The sequence below is a fragment of the Narcine bancroftii genome, chromosome 7, assembly GCF_036971445.1.
Source record: "Narcine bancroftii isolate sNarBan1 chromosome 7, sNarBan1.hap1, whole genome shotgun sequence".
Lineage (NCBI taxonomy): Eukaryota > Metazoa > Chordata > Chondrichthyes > Torpediniformes > Narcinidae > Narcine > Narcine bancroftii.
Window position 1 is genome coordinate 208,562,747 of NC_091475.1, and position 27,605 is coordinate 208,590,351.

The 27,605-nt window shown below is 48.7% G+C and overlaps 1 protein-coding gene and 1 non-coding gene across 4 annotated transcripts in view; both read left to right on the forward strand.

Annotated features, from left to right (window-relative positions):
• Positions 1-200: 200 nt before the first annotated feature.
• LOC138740161 (protein Wnt-11-like) overlaps positions 201-27,605 on the forward strand; it is a 77,608-nt gene continuing 50,203 nt past the window's right edge. For all 3 annotated transcript variants that reach the window (XM_069892557.1, XM_069892558.1, XM_069892556.1), the window contains exon 1: positions 201-350. The gene's annotated coding sequence lies outside the window, so the exon portion shown is untranslated. The remainder of the gene's footprint in view (positions 351-27,605) is intronic.
• Positions 26,210-26,367, forward strand: LOC138740174 (U1 spliceosomal RNA). The gene has a single exon (XR_011342721.1). It is a non-coding gene; the product is annotated as a U1 spliceosomal RNA (small nuclear RNA).

A 27,605-nucleotide genomic window follows, 5' to 3' on the forward strand; every position in this document is an offset into this window, starting at 1 on the left:
AGCCCGGGGAAGCGAACTCCACCCAGAGTTTCTGGATGGTGGTTTTTTTTTAATAAAGCAATCAAAAGCGTGGGAGGCTATTCTTTTTAGCGCTAAATCAGGACGGCTTTGTTATGCTAATATGCCCTGACATCATCTAACTTCAAAGGAATTTGTGGAGCCGCTATAACCGGAATCTGGCACTAGAGAGAGAGAGAGAGAGAGAGAATCTGGTGGCAGCGCAGAGAGGGAGACGCAGAGAGCGCCTGTGGATTTTTTTTGCAAGAATCTTCATTTGATGGACCATCAAGGGTTAGACTGAACCCCTGCGCCTTTATGCACTGAGTTTACACTTCTGGAGGACGCCAAAGGTAGGACTGAGAGGAAAGGTTGAAAGTTGGCTGGAGTTTGCAAAGATTGACAGCGTTTAATTTCCTCCCGGGTGACCAAGTCCCCCCCCCCACCCCTTATGGCCCGACACCGACTCTTTCATCGGTCAGGTCTAATCCGGGTTGACAGCCCCTCAGTTTGCCCGAGGCTTCCCACCAGGCTGAAAGTCCACAGGGCGCTCGTCGGGGAACTGCCCGACGTTCTGATGAGAACCTGTCAGTGGAGATATCTCGGGCTCGGCTCCATTAGACTCGGATTAATAAAGGCAAGAGACTGAGACGGAAATGTGACTCGGGACCCTTGCGCGGCAGTTGCGAGCGAAGGGAAGGGGTGGGGGTGGTGCTGGTGGTGGTGGGGGGGGGGATCGCCCCGATGTCGAACGCGCGTCCAGACCTTCTGCGTCGAAGTGAAGTGTGAGGGACAATTATTCGCCCAGGTCCTCCCAGTCGAACGCGAAAGTCTCTGCAGACCCGGTGGTTAAAGTTCAAAACACACACTCAAGGCTGGAGAGACTCAGCGGGTCCGTGTCCTCTTCATAGCGAGTGTTAGAGACTCAGCGGGTCCGTGTCCTCTCCACAGCGAGTGTTAGAGACTCAGCGGGTCCGTGTCCTCTTCATAGCGAGTGTTAGAGACTCAGCGGGTCCGTGTCCTCTCCACAGCGAGTGTTAGAGACTCAGCGGGTCCGTGTCCTCTCCACAGCGAGTGTTAGAGACTCAGCGGGTCCGTGTCCTCTCCACAGCGAGTGTTAGAGACTCAGCGGGTCCGTGTCCTCTCCACAGCGAGTGTTAGAGACTCAGCGGGTCCGTGTCCTCTCCATAGCGAGTGTTAGAGACTCAGCGGGTCCGTGTCCTCTCCATAGCGAGTGTTAGAGACTCAGCGGGTCCGTGTCCTCTCCATAGCGAGTGTTAGAGACTCAGCGGGTCCGTGTCCTCTCCATAGCGAGTGTTAGAGACTCAGCGGGTCCGTGTCCTCTTCATAGCGAGTGTTAGAGACTCAGCGTGTCCGTGTCCTCTTCATAGCGAGTGTTAGAGACTCAGCGGGTCCGTGTCCTCTCCATAGCGAGTGTTAGAGACTCAGCGGGTCCGTGTCCTCTTCATAGCGAGTGTTAGAGACTCAGCGGGTCCGTGTCCTCTCCATAGCGAGTGTTAGAGACTCAGCGTGTCCGTGTCCTCTTCATAGCGAGTGTTAGAGACTCAGCGGGTCCGTGTCCTCTTCATAGCGAGTGTTAGAGACTCAGCGGGTCCGTGTCCTCTCCATAGCGAGTGTTAGAGACTCAGCGGGTCCGTGTCCTCTCCATAGCGAGTGTTAGAGACTCAGCGGGTCCGTGTCCTCTACATAGCGAGTGTTAGAGACTCAGCGGGTCCGTGTCCTCTCCATAGCGAGTGTTAGAGACTCAGCGGGTCCGTGTCCTCTCCACAGCGAGTGTTAGAGACTCAGCGGGTCCGTGTCCTCTCCACAGCGAGTGTTAGAGACTCAGCGGGTCCGTGTCCTCTACATAGCGAGTGTTAGAGACTCAGCGGGTCCGTGTCCTCTACATAGCGAGCGTTAGAGACTCAGCGGGTCCGTGTCCTCTCCACAGCGAGTGTTAGAGACTCAGCGGGTCCGTGTCCTCTACATAGCGAGTGTTAGAGACTCAGCGGGTCCGTGTCCTCTCCACAGCGAGTGTTAGAGACTCAGCGGGTCCGTGTCCTCTCCATAGCGAGTGTTACAGACTCAGCGGGTCCGTGTCCTCTCCACAGCGAGTGTTAGAGACTCAGCGGGTCCGTGTCCTCTACATAGCGAGTGTTAGAGACTCAGCGGGTCCGTGTCCTCTACATAGCGAGTGTTAGAGACTCAGCGGGTCCGTGTCCTCTCCAAAGCGAGTGTTAGAGACTCAGCGGGTCCGTGTCCTCTCCATAGCGAGTGTTACAGACTCAGCGGGTCCGTGTCCTCTCCACAGCGAGTGTTAGAGACTCAGCGGGTCCGTGTCCTCTACATAGCGAGTGTTACAGACTCAGCGGGTCCGTGTCCTCTCCACAGCGAGTGTTAGAGACTCAGCGGGTCCGTGTCCTCTCCATAGCGAGTGTTACAGACTCAGCGGGTCCGTGTCCTCTCCACAGCGAGTGTTAGAGACTCAGCGGGTCCGTGTCCTCTCCACAGCGAGTGTTAGAGACTCAGCGGGTCCGTGTCCTCTCCACAGCGAGTGTTAGAGACTCAGCGGATCCGTGTCCTCTCCACAGCGAGTGTTAGAGACTCAGCGGGTCCGTGTCCTCTCCACAGCGAGTGTTAGAGACTCAGCGGGTCCGTGTCCTCTCCACAGCGAGTGTTAGAGACTCAGCGGATCCGTGTCCTCTACATAGCGAGTTTTAGAGACTCAGCGGGTCCGTGTCCTCTACATAGCGAGTGTTAGAGACTCAGCGGGTCCGTGTCCTCTCCACAGCGAGTGTTAGAGACTCAGCGGGTCCGTGTCCTCTCCACAGCGAGTGTTAGAGACTCAGCGGGTCCGTGTCCTCTCCACAGCGAGTGTTAGAGACTCAGCGGGTCCGTGTCCTCTCCACAGCGAGTGTTAGAGACTCAGCGGGTCCGTGTCCTCTCCACAGCGAGTGTTAGAGACTCAGCGGGTCCGTGTCCTCTCCACAGCGAGTGTTAGAGACTCAGCGGATCCGTGTCCTCTACATAGCGAGTGTTAGAGACTCAGCGGGTCCGTGTCCTCTCCACAGCGAGTGTTAGAGACTCAGCGGATCCGTGTCCTCTACATAGCGAGTTTTAGAGACTCAGCGGGTCCGTGTCCTCTACATAGCGAGTGTTAGAGACTCAGCGGGTCCGTGTCCTCTACATAGCGAGTGTTAGAGACTCAGCGGGTCCGTGTCCTCTCCACAGCGAGTGTTAGAGACTCAGCGGGTCCGTGTCCTCTCCATAGCGAGTGTTAGAGACTCAGCGGGTCCGTGTCCTCTCCATAGCGAGTGTTAGAGACTCAGCGGGTCCGCGTCCTCTCCACAGCGAGTGTTAGAGACTCAGCGGGTCCGTGTCCTCTACATAGCGAGTGTTAGAGACTCAGCGGGTCCGTGTCCTCTACATAGCGAGTGTTAGAGACTCAGCGGGTCCGTGTCCTCTCCACAGCGAGTGTTAGAGACTCAGCGGGTCCGTGTCCTCTCCATAGCGAGTGTTAGAGACTCAGCGGGTCCGTGTCCTCTCCATAGCGAGTGTTAGAGACTCAGCGGGTCCGTGTCCTCTACATAGCGAGTGTTAGAGACTCAGCGGGTCCGTGTCCTCTCCACAGCGAGTGTTAGAGACTCAGCGGGTCCGTGTCCTCTCCACAGCGAGTGTTAGAGACTCAGCGGATCCGTGTCCTCTACATAGCGAGTTTTAGAGACTCAGCGGGTCCGTGTCCTCTCCACAGCGAGTGTTAGAGACTCAGCGGGTCCGTGTCCTCTCCATAGCGAGTGTTAGAGACTCAGCGGGTCCGTGTCCTCTCCACAGCGAGTGTTAGAGACTCAGCGGGTCCGTGTCCTCTCCATAGCGAGTGTTAGAGACTCAGCGGGTCCGTGTCCTCTCCACAGCGAGTGTTAGAGACTCAGCGGGTCCGTGTCCTCTCCATAGCGAGTGTTAGAGACTCAGCGGGTCCGTGTCCTCTCCACAGCGAGTGTTAGAGACTCAGCGGGTCCGTGTCCTCTCCACAGCGAGTGTTAGAGACTCAGCGGGTCCGTGTCCTCTCCACAGCGAGTGTTAGAGACTCAGCGGGTCCGTGTCCTCTACATAGCGAGTGTAAATGTTCCTGATGTCTCTTTATCTGATGGACACTGACTTGGAGCCGCTGACTCTCTCCAGGGCGGTGTTTTCTCTTCTCAAAGTTGCACCAAGTGTAACTAGGGCGGAAAATGTAGCAAGAGGAATATTAGAAGGCGGAGATCACACACTGACAGGACAAGTGGCAACTTTGAAACTGCGTGTCTGGAGCCGAGAGCCAACGCGGTAACTATCCGACGCCGATGTGCGTCCCAAGATAATGAAGGGGTCCCAAATAAGCCTCGTGGTGATGTTTTGTGGGGCCAGTGAATTGTGAGCGAGCAAAAGTTTCTAGGGAGCCGGCGTGGGTGGGGGGGACGGGGGGAGGAAGCAGCTGGAAGCCAGGCTGTTGGGGTAGGCAGGATGGGCTTCTGGTGCGGGGGGAGAGAGAGAGACTATTCCGGCCGGGAGCGGATTCTAAGCTCAGAACCTCTTGCAAATAGGGTTCCGCGCCCTGTCATCTCCAGTCCAGTTTAAGGAACTCCTGCAGATGCGAGGCATCCGAACTGAAACCCAACCGGACATTGCTGGAAGGTCCCGGGACCTTCTCGGCACTTTCTGCCCGAACTTTGCCATCGTTTCCCCCCTCCTGCATTTGAATGCGCCCGCATTGCCATGAAAGTGGAATCCGAATGCACTGTTCGTGGAGCGTGGCCCGAAATTGGTGTCTTGAGGCAGCGTCTCAGGTGCTGGAAAATACGTTTGACATGTCGTGCGAGAAGGTCTTGTTTGCACCGCTGGGTGTTGGTCTTCAGCTTCCTGCACCTCCTTCCTGATGGGAGCCCGTGAAGGAGGTGGTGGAGGGCCCTCCTTGAAACTGTCCAAGAGCCAAATCTGGGCAGGTCGCCTTGTACAGTGGAAGTCCGACTCCCAACTGGGAAGGATTGTATTCCCCTGGAGAATAGGAGGAAGTTCTTTGGGGCATGACAGCCTTATCTGCAGTATAGAGGCACCCAGATGTAGTTCAATGGAAGGTCGGGGCGCAGACGACCGGCTCTTGTAAGTTTTTCGTTTTACTTTAGGCTACCCTGGGTTTCTTTTTGGTTCCTTTAAGGGTCGGTGACTCTGTAGATTTTTGGTTCTTTTTGTTGAATGAATTGAAATAACCTTTTCCTTGTGGTATTAGGGAGGGAAGGGAGAGGGATAATGGACTCCGAGTGTAATATATCATTGTTGAGAGGGTTGTGCCTTGTTTTGGATTTGTGTGCGTCTTGGAAAATAAGAATTAGGGGGACATCAACCTGATTTCCTCTCCTTCTTGCACATTTTTACCCCCTAGGGCCCCAGATTCAACAAGGACAGGATTTCCCTTGTCCTTACCTATCAGCCTCTCAATTTCTGGGACCTACCTTGTGATCCTGCCTCCAGACACACAGGGACCACTCCCTCTGGGACTCCTTTGTGCCTTCCACCTTACCTACCCGTTGACCGGACCAGATGCTCCATTTGCGGCCACATCTCCTCCCTCACCACTATTCAGGGCCCCAAACAGTCCTTCCAAGGGAAGCACCTTATGAATCCGCAGGAATCATCTACTGCACCCGGATGGTGCTCCCTTTGTGGCCTTCTCTACATCGGAGGGATTGGATGCAGAGTGGGAGGTCACTTGGTTGAACACCTTCACTCTGTCTGCTGCAATAACAGGGACCTCCCAGTGGCGGACCATTTTAATTCCACACACAGTTCCCACACCGACATGTCTGTCCATGGTCTCATGCACAGCCAGACCGAGGCCACCTGCAAATTGGACTAACAATAGCTAATAGTCCATCTGGGCACTCTCCCTCCAGTTTCCAGTAAACCCCTCTCCCAAGACTCTCTCTTTCCCTCTTCCTCTGTGACCTTTCCTTTAGCTTCCCATCCCTTTCCCTCCCCACTCAGAGAGCTATCCCATCCCCCTCATCATTTCTCAGTTTTTTCTCTTCTGCCGTCCCACCCATATCCCCTTATGAGCTCTTATCTGTTAGCCTGTTCTCATCTCCTCTCCTGCCCCATCTTTTGACACAGATGCCTGTCTGCTTTTTGCTCACACCTCGACGAAGGGCACCGGACCAAAATGCTGGTTACCCTTTATTTCCTAGAGATGCTGCGTGACCTAGAGCAGGCCCTTCGGCCCTCAATGTTGTGTCGACCCATCTATTCCTTCCAAAAAAAGTACTAAACCCTCCCTACCCCGTAACCCTCTATTTTTCCTTTCATCCACGTGCCTGTTTAAGAACCTCTTAAATGCCCCTAATGCTTCAGCCTCCATCACCAACCCCGGCAAGGCATTCCAGTCACCCACAACTCTCTGTGTAAAAAACTTACCCCTGATGTCTCCCCTAAACTGCCCTCCCTTCACTTTGTACACATGCTCTCTGGGGTTTGCCACTCCTCCCCTGGGAAACAAACACTGGCCGTCCACCCTATCTATGCCTCTCATAATCTTGTAGACCTCTATCAAGTCTCCTCTCATCCTTCTACACTCCAGAGAGAAGTGTCCCAGCTCTGCTAACCTTGCCTCATAAGACTTATTTCCCAATCCAGGCAACATCCTGGTAAATCTCCTCTGCCCCCTCTCCAGAGCTTCCACGTCCTTCCTATAAGGAGGTGACCAGATTTTCCCCAGTACATTTGTGTATGGCGAGTCGAAGAAGGTGTTTGGCATGCTCACTTTCATTAGTACAAATGTTGGGGCCTCATCATTCAAGGTGTTGGTAAGACTCCACTTGGAGTTCTGGTCACCCAGCTATAAGGAAGGACATCAACCAGTTGGAAGAGGTGCAGAGGAGATTCATCAGGACGTTGCCAGGACTGGAATGCTTGAGTTATAGGGAGAGGGTAGATAGGCTGGGGCTTTATTCCCAATAACTGGAGGCTGAGGGAAGACATGAGGGGCAGGAATAAAGTGAATATTCACAGTCTTTTTCTCTGGGTAGACAATTCTGGAAATGGAGCGCTTAGATTATCTTTCTCCCTCTGATGGGCGTTGGATTGCTGAGTCCCTCCAGCGGATGGTTTGGAGCTGTTCCCTCACAATTCCAGGTTCCCGCCCGACCTTGGGTGCTCTCTCAGTGGAGTTTGCATAGTGTCATAGAATTGGACCGCATACGAAGAGTTCAAGTTGATTATCATCAAAGTATAACCCAAGATAATAGCGTTCTCTGGTCCTTGATGCAAAAACATGCAGACTCACATAGAGGCATAATGTACATACAGACAAATGATACATATGCGGGACAAATACACATATATAAAAATAAATGAATATCATTTAATAAATAGAATTTCGGGTGGTTGGGGTGAACAGTTCATTTAGTCATTCAGCATTCTCAATGCCTGTGGGAAGAAACTGTTTCTCAGCCTGGCTCTGACACCCCTGTATCTCTTTCTCAATGTGTGCTGGGTGGAAGAGGTCCTCAATGATTTTGCGCGCCCCTCTTCAGATTCCAGTAGATCTCGTCGATGGGGGTGGAGGTCTCCAGTGATCCTCTCTGCTGCTCTTATGGTCCTGTGGATTGACCTGCAATCCATTTCTCCACAGCAACAGTATCATCTCCCCCTTGAGACCCCGCTCCCCCGCCCTGAGCCGATGCTGACCATCAACTCTATCTACAAAAGTTACACCTGCTTGTGATTGACAGGTTCTTGACTAGTCAGGGTATCAAGGGTTATGGGGAGAAGGCTGGGGAGTGAGGCTGTATGGGAAAAAGGATCAGCTCATGGTAAAATGGCAGAGAAGACTTGATGGGCTGAATGGCCAACTTCTGTTCCCATATCTTGTGATATTGCCGCATCCCTCTAGGCCCTGTTCATTCAAATACCTGCCCAGATGCTTCTTACATGTTATTGCTCCTTCCTGCCTTCACCACCTTCTCTGGTAATTCATTCCAGATTACCACTACTCCAGATGGCTTCCAGATTACCATTACTCCAGATGACTTCCAGACCTCCCCCTTCTCGCCTTAAACATCTGCGCTTCAAATTATTAACATAACATAACATAACAATTACAGCACGGAAACAGGCCATTAGGCCCTTCTAGTCCGCACCGAACCAAACACCCCTTTCTAGTCCCACCTCCCTGCACAATGCCCATAACCCTCCATCTTCTTCTCATCCATATACCTCTCCAACCTTTTCTTAAATAATACAATTGACTCCCCCGCCACTATTTCTCCCGGAAGATCATTCCACACGGCTACCACTCTCTGAGTAAAGAAGTTCCCCCTCATGTTACCTCTAAACCTCTGCCCCTTAATTCTTAACTCATGTCCTCTTGTTTTAATCTTTCCTCCTCTTAACGGAAATAGTCTATCCATATCCATTCTGTCTATCCCTTTCATAATCTTAAATACTTCTATCAAATCCCCTCTCAACCTTCTACGCTCCAAAGAATAAAGACCCAATCTGTCCAATCTCTCCCTATACTCTAGATGCTTAAACCCAGGTAACATTCTGGTAAACCTTCTCTGCACTCTCTCCACTCTGTTTATATCCTTCCTATAATTAGGCGACCAGAACTGCACACAGAACTCCAAATTAGGCCGCACCAACGTCTTATACAATCTCAACATCACCTCCCAACTCCTATATTCCATGCAATGATTGATAAAGGCCAGCATACTAAAAGCCTTCTTCACCACCCTATTCACGTGAGTTTCTACCTTCAGGGAACGATGTACCGTTACTCCTAAATCTTTCTGCTCTTCTGTATTCATCAATGCTCTCCCATTTACCACATATGTCCTATTCTGATTCTTCTTACCAAAATGAAGCACCTCACACTTATCAGCATTAAATTCCATCTGCCATTTTTCAGCCCACTTTTCTAAGCAGCCCAAATCCCTCTGCAATCCTTGAAAACCTTCTTCATTATCCACTATTCCACCTGTCTTAGTATCGTCTGCATATTTACTAATCCAATTCACCACCCCATCATCTAGATCATTAATGTATATAACGAACAACAATGGGCCCAATACAGATCCTTGAGGCACACTACTGGTCACTGCCCTCCAACCTGACAATTTATCCACTACCACTCTCTGGCCTCTCCCTTTCAGCCAATGTTCAATCCATTTGACTATCTTAAAATTTATACCTAAAGACTGCACCTTCCTAACTAACCTTCCATGTGGTACCTTATCGAAGGCCTTACTGAAGTCCATATAGACAACATCCACTGCGCTACCCTCATCCACATTCCTAGTCACCTCTTCAAAAAATTCAATCAGATTGGTCAAACATGACCTTCCTCCCACAAATCCATGTTGAGTGCTCCTGATCAGACCCTGTCTATCCAGATGTTTATAAGTACTATCTCTAAGAATTTTCTCCATTAATTTACCTACCACAGACGTCAAACTTACAGGCCGATAGTTGCCAGGCTTCCTCCTTGAACCCTTTTTAAATAACGGAACCGCATGCGCAATGCGCCAATCCTCCGGCACTATCCCCATATCTAATGACATTTGGAAAATTACCGCCAGAGCCTCTATTTCCTCCTTCACTTCTCTCAATGTCCTGGGGAAGATCCCGTCCGGTCCCGGAGACTTATCCACCTTTATATTCTTCAAAAGCCTTAAAACTACACCTTTTGTAATCTCTATATTCCCCATATTTACCCAATTTGCTTTTTTTATCTCACATCTCCCAATATCCTTCTCCTTAGTGAATACCGAAGAAAAGAAACTGTTCAATATCTCCCCCATTTCTCTAGGCTCCACACACAGTTTTCCGCTCTGATTTTCTAAGGGACCAATTTTGTCTCTAGCTTTCCTCTTACCATTAACATATTTGTAGAACTCTTTTGGATTAGTTTTCACCCTGCTAGCCATAGTTTTCTCGTACCTTCTTTTAGCTTTCCTAATTCCTCTCTTAAGATTCCTCTTACATTCAATGTATCTTTCAAACATCTCCTTAACTCCATGCTTCTTATATCTAATGTACGCCTCCCTTTTTCTTCGAACCAAGTTTCCAATATTCCTTGAAAACCACGGCTCTCTCCAACCTTTTGCCCCTCCTTTTAACCTAACATGAACATAAAGCTTTTGCACTCTCAAAATCTGATCTTTAAAAGACTTCCATCTCTCTACTACATCCTGCCCATAAAACAAATTGTCCCAATGCACACCCTGCAAGTCCTTTCGCATCTCCTCAAATCTAGCTTTTCCCCAATCAAAAACCTCAATCCTTGGCCCTGATTTCTCTCTTTCCATAATGACATTGAAGCTGATGGCATTATGATCACTGGACCCGAAGTGCTCGCCAACACTAACCTCCGTCACTTGACCCATCCCATTTGCCAACAGTAGATCTAACACTGCTCCTTCTCTGGTCGGCACCTCTACATGTTGTTGTAAAAAACTATCTTGCACACATTTCACAAACTCTAACCCATCCAGTCCTTTCACAGAATGTGTTTCCCAATCTATATGTGGAAAATTAAAATCTCCCATAATTACAACCCTGTGCTTATCACAAATATCTACTATCTCCCTACAGATTTGCTCCTCTAGGTCTCGGTCCCCTCCGGGTGGTCTATAATACACCCCTACAAGTGTAACCTCTCCTTTCCTACTCCTCAGTTCCACCCAAATAGCCTCCGTCGATGTGCCCTCTAATCTATCCTTCCTAGGCACCGCTGTAATATTTTCCCTGACAAGCAATGCAACCCCACCTCCTCTTGCCCCTCCGACTCTGTCACACCTAAAACAACGAAACCCAAGGATATTCAGTTGCCAATCACATCCCTCCTGCAACCATGTCTCACTAATCGCTACCACATCATACTTCCAAGTATCAATCCACACCTTCAGCTCATCCACCTTTTTTACAATACTCCTGGCATTAAAATATATGAATTTCAGGGATTTCCCAATTTTTAATCCCTGTTTTCCCTCATCTTTAATAACAACATTATTTACTTTTCCTGCCAATTGCCCTTCATCTTCTTCCAGGGCATTTCCCTTCTCTATCACCTGCCCATCCATATTCAAATACTTACTACAAACTTTCATTGTTTGCATTCTAACCTTCTCCTTACTGCTCTGTACTATTTTGTTCCCTCCCCCCAACCATTCTAGTTTAAAGGATCCTGAGTAGCCCTAGCAAATACCTCTGCCAGGATTCTGGTCCCCCTGGGATTTAAGTGTAACCCGTCCTTACTGTACAGGTCACATCTCCCCCAAAAAAGGTCCCAGTTATCCAGAAACTTAAAACCCTGCCCCTTACTCCACCCCTTCAGCCACGTGTTAATCCTCCACCTCATTCTATTTCTATTCACACTGTCACGTGGCACAGGGAGTAATCAGAGATTACCCCCTTTGCGGTCCTTCTTTTTAACTCCCTACCTAACTGCCTGTACTCACTTTTTAGGACCTCTTCTCTATTTCTCCCTATGTCATTGGTACCTACATGTACCACGACCTCTGGCTCCTGTCCCTCCCACTTTAGGATATCCGGGACACGAGCAGCAACATCCCGGACCCTGGCACCAGGGAGGCAAACCACCATCCGGTTCTCCTTGCTGCGTCCACAGAATCCCCTATCCGTCCTCTTAACTATGGAGACTCCTACCACAATTGCCCTCCTCTTCCTTTCCCTCCCTTTCTGAGCTACAGGGGCCGACCTCGTGCCGGAGGCACAGCCACTGTCACTCCCCCCAACCTTGATGTCCCCCTCAACAGTGCTCAAAGAGGCGTACTTATTGCTGAGGGTTACATTCACAGGGCTCGTCTCTGGCACCTTACGTTCTTTTGTCCCTCTCCTAACAGTTACCCACCTTTCATCCTCCCGTGGCCCTGGCGTGACCTCCTGGCTGTAACTCCTGTCTATGACTACCTCTGTTTCCCTATCCAGCCTGAGGTCATCGAGCTGCAGCTCTAGTTCCCTAACACGGTCCCTGACAATCTGCAGCTCGACACACCTAGTGCAGATATGGACATCCGGGAGTCTGGAAGACTCCAGGACCTCCCACATCCGGCACTCCCGACAACACACAGCCTTAACACTCATCCCTTACCCCAATGAAGTAGTATTGAAGACTATCTTAGCTTTCTCTCCGCCTGCTTTCGCCGAAGCCTGATGAGCCAAAGCCTGGAAGTCCCACTCCTTCACTGAGCCTGATGAGCCAAAGCCTGGAAGTCCCACTCCTTTTTTACTTGGGTAAAAAAAAATTAAATTTAGGCCTACTGCACAGTAACGGACCATTTTGGCCCACGAGCCTGTGCCGTGCAATTACACCCGATTAACCTACTACCCCGGGGGTACATTTTGAACGGTGGAAGGAAACAGGAAAACCCACGCAGACATGGGGAGAACATACAAACACCTTACAGAGTAAGGTTCCGATCACCTGTGCTGTAAAGGCATTACACTAACCACTTCACCAACCGTACCACCCCTTTGGACATCCCCACATCGGGAAACAGATTCTGCTTATCTATCCTGTTTATGTCTCTATCACATCAGCCTCCTTCACTCCAGGGACAGCAATCCTTCTCATAACCCGAGACCACCAATGCAGCTGGTGAGTCTTTTCTGCGCTGGCCCAATCACGCCCCTGCTGCAATGTGGTGGCTGGAATTGCGCATAATGCTCCAAGTGTGGCGTGGTCATTGTGTTGGGCAACTCTTAACACGACATTCCAACTCAAAGCTTTTTGGTATCTCCCGCATCCCAAAGGCCAGCTGGTTGAGTGGTGTCACAACCTCAACCTTGCACTCAACGTCAGCCAAATCAATGAGCTGATTGTGGACCAGGAGGAAATCAGGAGAACATGAACCAGACCTCATCGAGGGGTCAGCAGTAGAGAGGGTCAAGAACTGCAAATTCCTGGGTGTCCACATCACTGAGGATCTGTCCTGCGGTCTGCATGTCGATGCAATCATGAAGAAAGCTCACCAGTGGCTATATTTCATGAGGAGTTTGAGGAGATTTGGAAGGTCACCAAAGACTCTTGCAAATTTCTACGGGTTCACCATGTAGAGCATTCTGGCTGGTTATAACCATATAACCACTTACAACACAGAACAGGCCAGTTCGGCCCTACTAGTCCATGTCGTAACAAATCCCCACCCTCCTAGTCCCACTGACCAGCACCCGGTCCATACCCCTCCAGTCCTCTCCTATCCATGTAACTATCCAGTCTTTCCTTAAATGTAACCAATGATCCCGCCTCGACCACGTGTGCCGGAAGCTCATTCCACATCCCCACCACCCTCTGCGTAAAGAAATTTCCCCTCATGTTCCCCTTACAATTTTCCCCCTTCAATCTTAAACCATGTCCTCTAGTTTGAATCTCCCCCTTTCTTAATTTAAAAAGCCTATCCACATTTACCCTGTCTGTCCCTGTTAAAATCTTAAACACCTCTATCAAGTCCCCCCTCAATCTTCTACGCTCCAGGGAAAAAAGCCCCAGTCTGCACAACCTTTCCCTGTAACTCAGACCCTGACATCCTGTCAACATTCTCGTGAACCTTCTCTGCACTCTCTCTATTTTGTTTCTATCTTTCCTATAATTTGGTGACCAAAACTGCACACAGTACTCCAAATTTGGCCTCACCAATGCCTTGTACAATTTCACATAACCTCCCTACTCTTGAATTCAATACTCCGATTTATGAAGGCCAACATTCCAAATGCCTTCTTCACCACACCATCTACCTGAGTATCAGCCTTGAAGGTACTATTTACCATAACTCCTAAATCCCTTTGTTGCTCTGCACTCCTCAATTGTCTACCATTCAATGTATATGACCTATTTGGATTTGCATCACTATCTGGTATGGAGGTGTCAATGGACAAATCTTCAGAGAGTTGTTAACTCAGCCAGCAACATCACGGGCACCAGGCTTCACTCCATCAAGGACATCTACCAGAGGTGATGTCTTAAGAAAGCAGCCTCTCTCCTCAAGGACCCCCACCACCCAGGCCCTGCCCTCTTCATGCTGCTACCAGCCTGAAGATGAACACCCAGCGGCACAAGGGCAGCTTCTTCCCCTCTGCCATCGGATTCCTGAACAGACAATGAACTTCCTCCTATTTTCCTGCACTATTTATTTATTTTTGAAATGTAATTTATAGCAAAGCAACAAATTTTGTGATGTGTTCATGACAATAAATTCTGATGGAGATTTTGAAGGTGTGTAGGTGTTGAAATTAAATCAGCCACTGTAAATTGTCAATTTTTACATTTAAGAAGAATTTGAACAGGTACGTGGATGGGAAAGGAAGGGAGGGCTATGGCACGGGCACAGGTCAGTGGGACTAGACAAAAAAAAATGGTTCGGCGCAGATTAGAAGGGCCGGAGGTGGAGGTGTGGGGTAGAGACTGGGGGAGTTGGTGGGAATGTGGGTGGGGGGGGGGGGGTGGGGCGAGGTATAAGAAGAGATTAATGTATATGGATGTTTGATGATTGGTGCAGACGCGGTGGTTCGAAGAGGCTCAGCGCAGAAGTCTTTACGACGGCCTGTGTTTCATTGAAATTGACACAGGATACAGTGAGAAGGGTTATTCCTTGAGCAGGTTGGTGCTAACTTTCTGTGCCAAGTCGAGAGCACAATTACAGAGTGTAGAGTTACAATCAATTAGCTCCAAGCAAGGGCAGCGTGATGGCACTATTGTGGGGTTCATTTAGGAGCCCGATGTGTGCGGGGATAAAGCTGCAAGTCCAGTGCCCTTTCACAACTGCACTGGGGTCAGCTATGTCTTCTAAAAGTGTTCTGACTGGAAACATTTAAACGCACAGAGACTGAGCTGGTCTCGCAGAGTCCATAGGAGGTAAAGTCATGTTACGTAATCCTGCTTTTAATCTCGCTCCAATGTGCTTAACGCGACCTTTCATGCTGGAGGCAGGAGGTCAGCTGTTGTACCTGGTGATTCCATTGTGGTCTCCTCTACATCGGACTGGGAGGTCACTTTGTTGAGCGTCTTAGCCACAGTAGCAGGGATCTCCCAGTGGCCACCCATTTCAATTCTCCATCCCACTCCCTTGCAGACATGTCTGTTCACGGTGTCATGTACTGCCAGACTGAGACCTCTCGCATATTGGAGGAACTGCACCTCATCTTCTATCTGGGCAGATGGTATTAACATGGACTTCTCCAGTTTCCATTAAAATCCCCCTCCTTCATCTTTCTCCCCCACCCTGTCTTCTTTTCTCTAGTTTTCTCTCTCTCTCTCTCTCTCTCTCTCTCTCTCTTTCCTTTACCCTCACAGTGCCAAAATCAATTCTCAGCTTTCCTCTTATCAGTTCCAAATAACATCTTTTGTTTATTGGTCTGGATCTCTCCCCTTCCCATTCTTTCCCCTTTCTCTCCCCAGTCTTAATTCAATCGCCTGCCTGCTTTTTGGTCACACTTGAAGAAGGCCTCAGGCCCGAAACGTCGGTCATACACCTTTACCTCTTATGGATGCTGCGAGACCGGCTGAGTTCCTCCAGCATCTCTGTGTATTTATACTATAATCGTGGCATCCGCAGCATACATGTGAAATTGACTGAAACTGGTCAAGATGAACTGCCTGAGATTTCCTTTAAAAATGTCTCCCTGTCTTGATTGTGAATCCAGCATCATTGCCTTGAGGAGCATAAGGCCCTTTCATGCCAGGCCTCTGCGTGGGGGCCGGCTCAGAGCGCGGAGGGAAAAATATAACCATATGACAATTACAGTACGGAAACAGGCCACCTCGGCCCCTTCTAGTCCGCATCCATTTAAGTGAAACTCCTCCAGCCCCACCTACCTGCTCCCTGTCCATAACCCTCCAATCCCTTCACATCCCTGCACTCATCCAACTTTCTCTTAAATGACAAAATTGACCCTGCTGCAACCACCTCTTGCGGAAGGTCATTCCACTCAGCCACCGCTCTCTGAGTGAAGAAGTTTCCCCTCATGTTACTTCTAAACTTTTGACCCCTAACCCTTAACTTATGACCTCTCATTCCAATCTCCCCTACCCTCAAGGGGAAGAGCCTATTCACATCTACTCTATCTATTCCCCTCATAATTTTAAATACCTCTATCAAATCCCCCCCTCAATCTTCTACGCTCCAATGAATAAAGACCCAGTCGACTCAATCATTCTTTGTATTCTAGATACTGCAATCCAGGCAACGTTGTAGTAAATCTTCTCTGCACCCTCTCTACCTTGTTGATATCCTTGCTATAATTTGGGAAGTTACCCTAAAAGGATGCTCCAATGCCGCATTCGTGTTGAGCGGTGCCTCGTGGCGCCCTACGGAACAGTTGGAGGCGGAGCGACTGGTGCCATAGTGCCGCCCGCCGAGTCCCGCTACTGTGTCTCAGGCTGACGACGTCACCGCGACGTCATCAGCCCGACCCAAGCCAGTTGCTTGCAGCGGTATTACATTCACACTAGCCGGGAGAGCACTGCAATCTGCCGCTGCTCCTTTCCCCGAGAGGGATGGCAGTCAGCTCCTTGGAGCCGGCCATGGCACATTCATGGAGGTAGGTGCCCCGGCGTAGTGTCGGCCTTTTTGCCTGCATGAAAGGGCCTATAAAAACATGGGAAATAGGAACAGGAGCCAACCATTTCTGAATCAGAATCAGGTTTATTGACATGAACGTGGGTCATGAAATTTGTTCATTACAGTTGCACAAATTACTATGGAAAATAGAATTTTACAGCACAGTACAGGCCTTTCGACCCTCGATGTTGTGCTGACCTATATATTCCTACAAAAAAAAACCGAAACCCTCCCTACCCTGTAACCCTCAATTTTTCTTTTATCCATGTGCCCGTCTAAGAGCCTCTTAAATATTTCAACTCCCCCGCCACCGCCCCGGCAAGGCATTCCAGGCAGCCACAACTCTGCGTGAAAACAAACATACCCCTGATGTCTCCTCTAAACTTCCCTCCCTTCATATGTCCTCTGCTGTTGCTATTCCTGCCCCGGTTAAAAGGCACTGGCTGTCCTAGGCCTTATCTATGCCTCTCAGAACCTTGCAGCCCTCTATTAAGTCTCCTCTTATTTTTCTCCGCTCCAGAGAGAAAAGTCCCAGCTCTGCTAATCTGGCCTCATGAGATAGTTCCCGATCCAGGCAACATCCTGGTCAATCTCCTCTGCACCCTCTCCATCGCTTCCACCTCCTTCCTATAATGAGGTGACCAGAACTACAAATTACATTTCCTTAAGTACACTTTAACAATAAATAATTAGTACAAAAGAAGAGAAAAAAGTGAGGCCTTCTCCGTTCAGAAATCTGATGGCGGAGGGGAAGGGGCTGTTTTTGTACTGTTGAGTGTGTGTCTTTGGGCTCCTGTACCTCCTTCTTGATGGTAGCAGTGAGAAAGGGGCATGGCCTGGGTGGTGGGGGTCTTTGAGGATAGAGGCTTCTTTCTCGAGAGTCGCTTAAGTATGTCCTTAATGGAGTGGTGAGTAATGGCCATGATGGCGCAGGGTGAGTTCACAACCCTCTGCAGCCTTTTCCTGTTCTATGCATTGGCATCTCCAGTGATCCAACCAGTCCCAATGCTCTCCATTGCACACCTGTATAAATTTGCAAGAGGCTTCAGTCAGTGACTGACTGGTTGAGCCTGCTCCGCCATCCATGGCTGATCTGGCCCTGGACTCAGCTCCATTTACCTGCCAGATCCCCATAACCCTCTGCGTCAAAAATCAATCTGTCTGTGTTGTGAATACATTTAGCGAGGCAGCCTCTACCGCTTCCTTGGGTGGAGCATTCACGGATTCACCTCGGTTTGGCAGAAGCAGTTCTTCCTTGTCTCCCAAACCTTGAGGCTATGTACCCCAGTTTCTAGTCTTACCTTCCTGTAGAAACAACCTCCCCTTTTTCAAATTTATTAATAAAGATTGAAAGACTGCAGAGAAGATTTACAAGGATGTTGCCGGGATTTGAGGAACTGAGTTACAGGGAAAAGTTTTAACAGGCTATTCCCTGGAGCGTAGAAGAATGAGGGGAGATTTGATGGATGTGCCAGCAGGCTTTTTCCATTGAGGTTAGGTGAGGTACAAACCAGAGGATGAGGGTTAAGGGCGAAAGGGAGAAGATTAGGGGAATTCCTTCAACAGAGAGTGGTGGGAGCTGCCAGCTGAATGTGGGCTCAATTTTAACATTTAAGAAGAATTTGGACAGGTGATGTGTATGGAAGGAGAGGGAATGGGTGCAGTGGCAGAATAATAATTTAGCACAGACGAGAAGGGCCTGCTTTCTGTGCTGTAATGCTCTATGGTTCTAGACGCTAGCCCCTAATTTCCAGACTCAGCCAGGTGAACCTTGTCTGCACTCCACTCCGACTGAAGTGAGCTCACAGGCGGCACAGATTCAGAGCTTGTTATAGAAGGGCTTTCAGCTTCCAGATGTGTCATAACAGCCGACTTTGCCACTGATTAATAACTTTGTAGATAATCTTATCAAACAAATGCCAAGTTCAGAATCACATCCGGTTTATTGTCATGGACAAAACTTGTTTTGTGAAAGCAGTTTGGCACAGAACAAGGTGCAAAATTACCGTAAAGACAAGTGCAAAAAAGAGAAAAAAAATGATAGGTTCATTCTCCGTCTAGAGATCCGATGGCAGAGGGGAAGAAGCTGTTTTTGTACCGCTGTGGGTTCATCTTCAGGTTCCTGTACCTCCTTCCCGATGGTAGCAGTAGGCCCTGTCAAATGGGGTTAGCTGGGCAATTTGCCCGGTTACCGCCCCAGTCACGCAGCAGTCAGAAAGGGTCCGACTCGGTCAATCCCGTCGAAACCCAACCGGGTCCCTGACTCACCTCAGAGGTCGTCAGGGAATCCAGTTAAACTTACCAAGGTGGCGCCCGCGGACGATTTGAACAGGAAAATGGCTGACCCGCTTATTCCAGCGACATCAGCACTTGCGTGCATGCATCACCGGGCAGCCAGCACCTGCACATCCGACGGTACTTCCCGTGAGTTCGCGACACGTCGTCGCGGGGGCGGGATCCCCCCCGCCGTTTAAAACCAGCACCTTTGTCCCAGTAATCGCACCCAGGGCCCAGGAGGGCTGTCCAGGTGCTGCAGTTTAAAAGGGGCCAATGAGAAGAGGGCATGGCCTGGGTGGTGAGGGTCCTTGAGGATAGTTTGATGATTCCTTCATTGCGTGGCCATGCATTTATGCTGGATAGAGGTCAGAACTCTGGGCCAAAGGGCCATACTCTACTTTTCCAGGTTCTTCAAAATCATTATCTCCACAGTGTACATGGCCTGAAAACGTCAGTAAAAGCCCAGAGGAACTGAATGTGAGGGACTGTGTAGGCCTCTTTCTGTGCCACACTACTGGTGATGTTAGCAACGCTTCGTACACAATTACATCAGAGTGAAATGTCTCCTTTCAAAGATGCATTATCAAACAAAAACTGGCATTAAGCCACATGGGCAGATCACCAAAACCTCCATCAAAGAGATAAGGAGGAAAGGCATTTTGTTTAAGGCCCATTAACCTCAAGAACTAATTACACGTAATGAATTACATTTGAAAATCATTATAAATAACTGACTTGAGGTAAATTGAATGTTGTTCAGATTAAACCTCCGAGTTAGGTCAGTTGGAGTACATGAGGTTCATCATAATCCTGTGTATTTCTGTATAAAATGGAAACACAGGATTTTACAGACTTAAATATTTACAGTAAAATCTGGAATTCAAGCAACCGGCAAAAAGAAAATCACAGGAAACAAAGAGGGTAAAAAATCCGAATGTTAAAAATCGGCACCCCCCCCCCCCCCACCTAGTGGCCACGTCATCAATCAAGCAACACGCGACCTCAAGCAACCGGCAAATTCACTTCCCCATGCTGTCTTTCTCTAAGCTGTGTGCATGTGGGGGCGCACACACGTTCTGCAGCCAGCTCACAAAGGGAATTAATGTGCGCTCAAAAGGTTAGTTACCTAAAATAACGGAGCAATTCCTAATTATACTTATTGAACATAATATCTTAGCTGGCAGTTTTTTGTGAACTAGTTAGTCGGTTAAACAACTAGTTAATCATACCTGTATGATATTAAAACATGGCAATACAGTTTTATTAGCCGTGAGAGATCGGCTGTACCAGAATGATCTTGAAACGATTTCAAGGCTACATTTGCACAAGCATTCAGTGCACACTGACTTTGGTCACAGAAAAAATAAATTTGTATAAGGTAAGATTTTTGCAGTTACTAAAAATCTCCGGGGGGGGCCAGTTTCAGTGACCATACGTTGCTCTTTTAGAGCAGTCCATTTGACCCTATCGCCCACTCTGCAAATTCTTCTTCAAATGCTGATCAGATTCTCCCTGTGAGTCCTCGGGCCCTCTCTCCCAACCCTCCTGTCCCAAATCACTGCCAGCCCCTGGGTAAGTGCGACTAATAGACCTTCCATTGCGAGTGGCTGAAATCTGCACTGCCTGTGAGCTCACTTCAGTGGGAGTGAGGAGCCAATGCAGCCTGGCAAAATGGCAGCGCTGTCTGGAGCGGAGAGCAAGGGGAGGAGACGCAGCGCTCCTCCGCAGGGTTCCACTGCCCTGATCAACTGCCGATGGCTTCGTGCAGGCTTTCCATGGACTGATAAAGGAGTCAACAGTGATTTCTTTTAAAATCCTGTGAGCTCGGAGGGTTGGGGGTGGGGGGGGGGGGTGTCTGGCATCTGTGATCAGCAGTCCCTGGGGAAGCAGAACAGTGGCCGAGGGCAGCAGAAAACGGGCAGCCCATCCCATATTTGAGAAGTAGCAGAGGATATGATCCAAGGGACGTGTGACTAGGCGGCAGACCAGTGAGGAGTCTGCGGCTGAAAGATGCTCGAGTATAGGAACCGGGATGTGAGAGGGAGCCGAGGGCACTGGAGGAAGTTCAGACCTGGAGCCGGGGCCGCCGACGGTTTGGACTGGAACCTGTGTGGCTGTGGAGGCTGCGGGAGCGCTGGAGATAAATCTGCGGTGTGGATTGTAGTGTGACAGAGCCAGCAATCTGGATTTGAATCGGGCGCTGTCTGTAAGGAGTTTGTACATTCTCCCTGTGTCCTGTGTGGGTTTCCTCCCACCCTCCAAAATGGGGTTAGTCGGTTAATTGGTCACATGGGTGTATTTGGGAAGTGTGGGCTGTAAATTAAAAATGTCAAAAAAATCAATTTCCTCCTATTTTCTTTGTGTTTTTCCCTTCTCAGATATTTATCCCTTTTTCTTTTCCATTTTATAGTTGAATCTTGTTTCACCACCCCTTTACTTTAATTCCTCGAATTCCCGATAGGAATAACTCACTGCTTAAAGGGATGATCATCTCTCCTCCTTCACATCTTGCAGCTGATCACTGTTTTATCCGTGGAAAACCCTCTGCGTTCTGAACGAGCTGTAAGTTAAGCAAGAAAGTCTGCAGATGTTGGGGTCGATCCAGTGCAGGGGAAAACTCAGCCAGTCTCACAACATCCATAGGAAGTAAAGGGTGACCAACGTTTTGAGCCTGGCTGATGGGAGCTATGTCACCCGCTGAGTTCCTCCAGCATGTTTGTGCAAGGCACTTGGCCCCAGCGTCTGCAGATTGTCTTGTTTAACACTCCATTTCACTGCCAAATCTTCTTCGAGGGCTGCCTGCCCTGAGAAGTTCTCCTCCTATCCTCAAAGGGAGTTCTCTCACTGCTCTCGCTCTGTTTTGGTCTCCTTATCTGAGGAAGGACATCCTCGCCATGGAGGGGGTGCAGAGAAGCTTCGCTAGACTGATACCAGGGATGGAAGGACTTGCACATGAAGTAAGGTTGGATAGACTAGACTTGTATTCTCTGGAATTTAGAAGATTGAGGGGGGATCTTATAGAAACATATAAAATTCTTAAAAGACTAGACGCAGGAAGGTTGTTTCCAATGCTGGGAAAAACCAGAACCAGGGGTCACAGTTTAAGGATAAGGGGGAAGTTTTTTAGGACTGAGATGAGGAAAAATTTCTTCTCTCAGAGAGTGGTAAATGTGTGGAATTCTTTGCCACAGGAAGTAGTTGAGGCCGGTTCCTCGTCAATATTTAAGAATAGGTTAGATTTGGCCCTTGTGGCTAAGGGCATCAGGGGGTATGAGGAGAAGGCAGGAACCGGGTAGTGATCAGCCATGATCATATTAAATGACGGTGTAGGCTTGAAGGGCCAAATGGCCTCCTCCTGTATCTATTTTCCTATGCTTCTATGTTACTGCAGTCTCAGAAGTCTGTTATCCCTGGGAGCACGCAGATAAACAAGCAACCTCTGTAAGACGATTATTTTTAATCTGAAAGAGATACAGCACAGAAATGGGCCTCTCGGCCCACAAAGTCTATGTGACTATCCCTTTAGATCTAAGATTTCAGGTTTATTGTCAGAGAACATCCACGATATTACATACAACACTGAGAATCTTTTTCCTGCTGGTGCGGCAGAATTCCCACTGATTGGTAGCGCAAACCAAAACTGTACAGCGAAACATGTAAATAAATAAAGAATGGTAAACAAATGTAAACAAACTGACTGCGCAATACAGAGAGAATAAAAAGAAAATCAATAAAATGCACAAGTAAGAGCCCTTAAATGAGTCTCTGATTGAGTTTGCAGTTGAGGAATCTGACGGTGGAGAGGTAGCGGCTGTTCCTGAACCTGGTGGCACTGACACCTCTTTCCTGATGACAGCAGCAAGGACACAGCTTGTGCTGGGTGGTGTGGGTCTTTGATGATCGCTGTTGTCCTCCGACGGCAGCGCTCCCTGCGGATGTACTCGATAGTAGGGAGGTTTTTGCCCAGGGGTGCAGTGCTCATTTCTCAGCTGCCAGAGCTCACTTAAAGCAAGGAGCGGTCCCACGAGATGCCGGAGCGGTGATCCGGTGACCTCCAGCAGCACTGCACCCCTGGTTCTGCCTGTGATGTCCACTATCTTTTGGAGGGCTTTACACTCAGGGCGTATTGCTGTCAATGGACTTACCTGGAATTGAAGGTGCTGCTCAAGTTTTAACGTGAACTCCTTGCTTTTATCATGGTTGGATGTGAATTAAGGAACCTGTTTCCGTCCTGTTAACAAGCCAATCCTTTCTTTTGCTAGCATTCTCCATTAAAATTCCCTTCCTCCAAGTGGTATGAATTTCTGATGGCAGCGTGACAAAGATCTCCAATAAACAAACCTTGACCTTTTCTCAAAAGGCAGAATACTTAGCACATTGTTAAATAAGGGAACAGTTTGGCTGATTGGACTATCTCCTATTATAAATTGCAGTTCGTTTAAAACTATTTAAATTCACATCAGTTCAACTCTCGCCAGGCAGGAATCGGCCTAATATTTTATCATATTCATCTCCATTACTCTTTAGAACAGCCTTATTTTTTTGGCTATGAAATCCTTAGGACTCTGCTCAAAGTTTATTGCCCCTGTGAAGCAATCAAGTTCAGTTCATTTCTTCAGAACCCACATTTATTGCCATGACGTGTGTCGCGAAAATTGTTTTGTGACAGCATTGCAGGTGCAAACCTGCCCTAAATCACATTTTTAAACATGTAAATTAGTACAAAAGAAGAGTGAGGCCATGCCTGTGGTTCATTGTCCATTCAGGCACCTGATGGCGGAGGGGAAGAAGCTGTCCCTGTGCTGTTGGGTGCCCGTCTTCAGGCTCCTGCTCTTCCTTCCTTTCTGATGGTATGATGGTGGCAGGCCTGGGCGGTGGTGGGTGGGGCAGTTCGTTGAGGATAGAGACAGACTGCTTTCTTGAGACACCACCTCTTGCGGATGTCCTCGATGAAGACTACTGCCTGTGATGGCTCTGGCCGAGTTCACAACCCTTTGCAGCTTTTTCCCCGTCCTGATCATTGATCCCCTCCGTACCAGACAGTGATGCAATTGGTCAGAATATTCTCTGCGCTCCCACCTGTAGAAATTTGCTAGTCTTTCGAGACATGGCAAATCTCCTCTTCCCCCCACCACCATTTTTTCAGGCCCTCCCCCCCCCCATTAGTTTGTTCAGGGGTTTGGGACTGTGCTCCTCCCCCACCACCATTTTGTTTCAGACGCTTGCCCACATTTTTTCCATATCTTGAAGGGCTCAAGCCCGAAACTTCAGTTATGCATCTTTACCTTTGCTACATAAAGGACACTGTTTGACCTGCTGAGTGTCTCCAGTGTTGAGATTTTACAAGCCACTGGACAGCCTTCTTCCTGATGGCATTGACATGAGGCCCTCAGGATAGATTTTATAACCATATATAACCATATAACCGTTTACAGCACGGAAAAGTCCATATCGGCCCTTCGAGCCCGCGCCGGTTCACTTGAACAACTCCAGTAGTTACCCTCCTAGTCTCTGCCCATAACCCTCCAAGCCCCTCAAATCCATGTACACATCCAACCTTCTCTTAAATGACAGAAGGGACCCTGCCGCAACTATCGCCTCTGGAAGATCATTCCATTCTGCCACCACTCTCTGAGTGAAGTAATATTTCTCCTAAAGTTTTGCCCCTTACCCTTAACTTATGCCCTCTTGTTCCAACCTCCCCTGCCCTCAGGGGAAAGAGTATACTCACGTCTAGTCTATCTATTCCCTTCATAATTTTAAATACCTCTATCAAGTCCCCTCTCAACCGTCTATGTTCCAATGAACAAAGTTCCAGTTTCCTTAATCTCTCCCTGTAATCCAGATGCTGTAAACCAGGCAACATCCTTGTAAATCATCTCTGCACCCTCTCCACCTTATCTACATCCTTTCTATCATTTGGAGGCCAGAACTGAACATCTTCAGGGATGTTGGCACCAAGGAATTTGAAGTTCTTCTGTTCTTCTCTCCTATTGACTACATTAAAAAAAAACATTAAACATATTTTATGATTTCAGTCTATGGGCTCCCCACCCCCATATCTGCTTTGGGTCCCAGGGGGTCCTTGCAGCCCCTGTGGAGAATGGTTGCTTTAGAAGAGCCTTCTTCTTCCAGTTGTGTGGCCACGCCTCGCTTCTCCTATCTCTTCTTCCTTACGGACGATATTGCGTCTGATTTGATGAAATGCGGACGCATTGTGTAGGTGGCTACCATTTCCTGCCCTTCAGGAGATTGCATCAGGTAACTTGCGTCTTCCCAGCTCTCCGCAGTCCCACCATTAATCAACTCAACTTGGGTAGCCCCGTCCTCTGGACAACTGGAAAGGGCAACACTGTAACAGCACCAGGTCCCAATTTTCAGATCGTACACTCTTGATCCCTGGTTCTGGAACCCTGAAGCGTTAGGAAGCCGATGGCTCCCGAGGCCTCTCTGAAGGAGGTCCTGCCGTCACACCGGGGTTAGGAAAAGTATCCTGCAGTCTTGCCTATCCAGACCCCTAATAACTTCACATACCTCAGTCCTCTTAGCCCCCTCTGCTGCAGGGAGAACAGACACAGCCTCTTCACATTTTTCCTTACCTTGACAAAGGCCTCAAGCCCGAAACATCGGTGATGTATTTTTTACCTTTGCTACATAAATGACACTGTTTGACCTGCTGAGTTTCTCCAGCGTTGTGTTTTTACTTCAACCACTTCAAAGACTTTTGCGTTTTACAGTCTCTCCTCATAACTGAACTGATTCATCTCCAGCAACGTTGTGAAGAGTCCCCTCTGTACCACGTCCAAGCACGGGTACATCCTCATGGAGAAAGAGCAGGGAATGGGCAAATCACTGAAAAATAGTTTGTTTTTCCATTCTCAGGAGGTTTATATGTGGACATTCAGAACCGTTTCCCCAGAGTCATGCACTACAGGACATGTATTGAAGATGTGGGGGGGGGGGGGGGGGGGGTGGAGTAGGAGGAAATTTAAAGGAGATGTGCAGGGCTGATATTTTACACAAAGAGTGGTGGGAGGGCCCGGAACAGGCTGCCAGGGACAGTGCCGGAAGTGGATATTATAGCAATGTTTAAGAGGCTTCTAGTCAGACACATGAATGTGAAGGGGGCAGAGGGATAGCTCTCAGGTGCAAGCAGTTTGATTCAGACATCATGTTTGGCTCAGACATGTGGGCCCAATGGCCTATCCCTGTGCTGTACCGTTCAGTGATGATAATATTGCCATACACATTATACAACGCACAAATGAAGCGATATGTTTACTTGCTGCAGGTGAACAGGTCCTTTGCAAGAAAAACAAACTACAAAATAACTTACCTGGCAGGGGAGAATCGGTGGTCATGATGGCCGATCTCCCAGGACGAGGCTATCCCATTGCACTTCGGTGTGCTGACGCCTGCGATGTCCCCAAATGCGGGATACTCGACTGCAAAATTTGTGGCAGTGGGGGACTGTGTTCGCGCTAAAGAATGACTTATAAGGAAAGATTGCCCAAATTGGGATTGTACACGCTTGAGTTTAGAAGATTGAGAGGGGATCTCATAGAGACCTATAAAATTCTGGCAGGACTGGACAGAATGGATGCAGATGGGATGTTTCCAATGGTGGGGGAGCCCAGAACCCGGGGCCATGGTTTGAGGATAATAGGCAAACCATTTAGGACCGAGATGAGGAGGAATTTCTATACCCAGAGGGTGGTGAATCTGTGGAATTCATTGCCACAGAGGGCAGTGGAGGCAGGTTCATTAAATCTATTTAAGAGTGAATTAGATCTATTTCTTCAGTCTAAGGGTATTAAAGGTTACGGAGAGAAGGCGGGGACGGGGTAGTGAACTTTAAGATCAGCCATGATCTCTTTGAATGGCGGAGCAGGCTCGAAGGGTCGAATGACCTACTCCTGCTCCTATCTTCTATGTTTCTATGTTTAATTGAAGACAATACACAGAAAGGATAGATCATAAATTGGCACAGTTATCCTAATGCAAAGATAGTGACGTGCTTTTGTAGATACAGAGTGGAAACAGCCCCTTCAGATCAATTTGCCCACTCTCACCAAAATGCCCCACCCACACTGATCCCACCCGCCTGCATTTGGCCCATATCCCTTTAAACCCACCCTATCCACGAAATCGTCCAAATGAATCTTAAATATTACAGTGGTCCCTGCCTCAAATCACCTCTTCCGGCAGCCTATTCCATACATTCACCACTCTCTGTGTTGTAAAAAAAAGTTACCCCTCGGGCTCCTGCTAAATCTCTCTCCCCACCGCCCCTACCCTCACTTTTAACCTCTGGTTACCGATTCCCCTGCTCTGGGTAAAAGACTCTGTCGAGAATTCCCTTTCCATGTAAAAGAGCAGGACTCCCATTCTGCTCTGTTTATGGGTGACCACTATGGAGAATCGACCTGTCTGGTCTTCAAAGCAAAAAGTTTATGTCAGCAAAACCTCTTTGTCTGTGGCCTTCCAAGCATTACTTATACCTTGAGGAGGGAGTCAGGCCTGAAATGTTGATAATATATCTTTACTTCCTGTGGACGCCATGATATCGGCTGAGTTCATCCAGCATGTCCGTGCGATTTTGCTACAATCCCAGTGTCTGCAGACTTCTGAATGGGTCCACGACTCGCATGTTGCAGCTACATTAAACTTTGATTCAACAGCACTTGGAGTAAGTACTGTGCCCAATTCTGGTCCATTACAGGA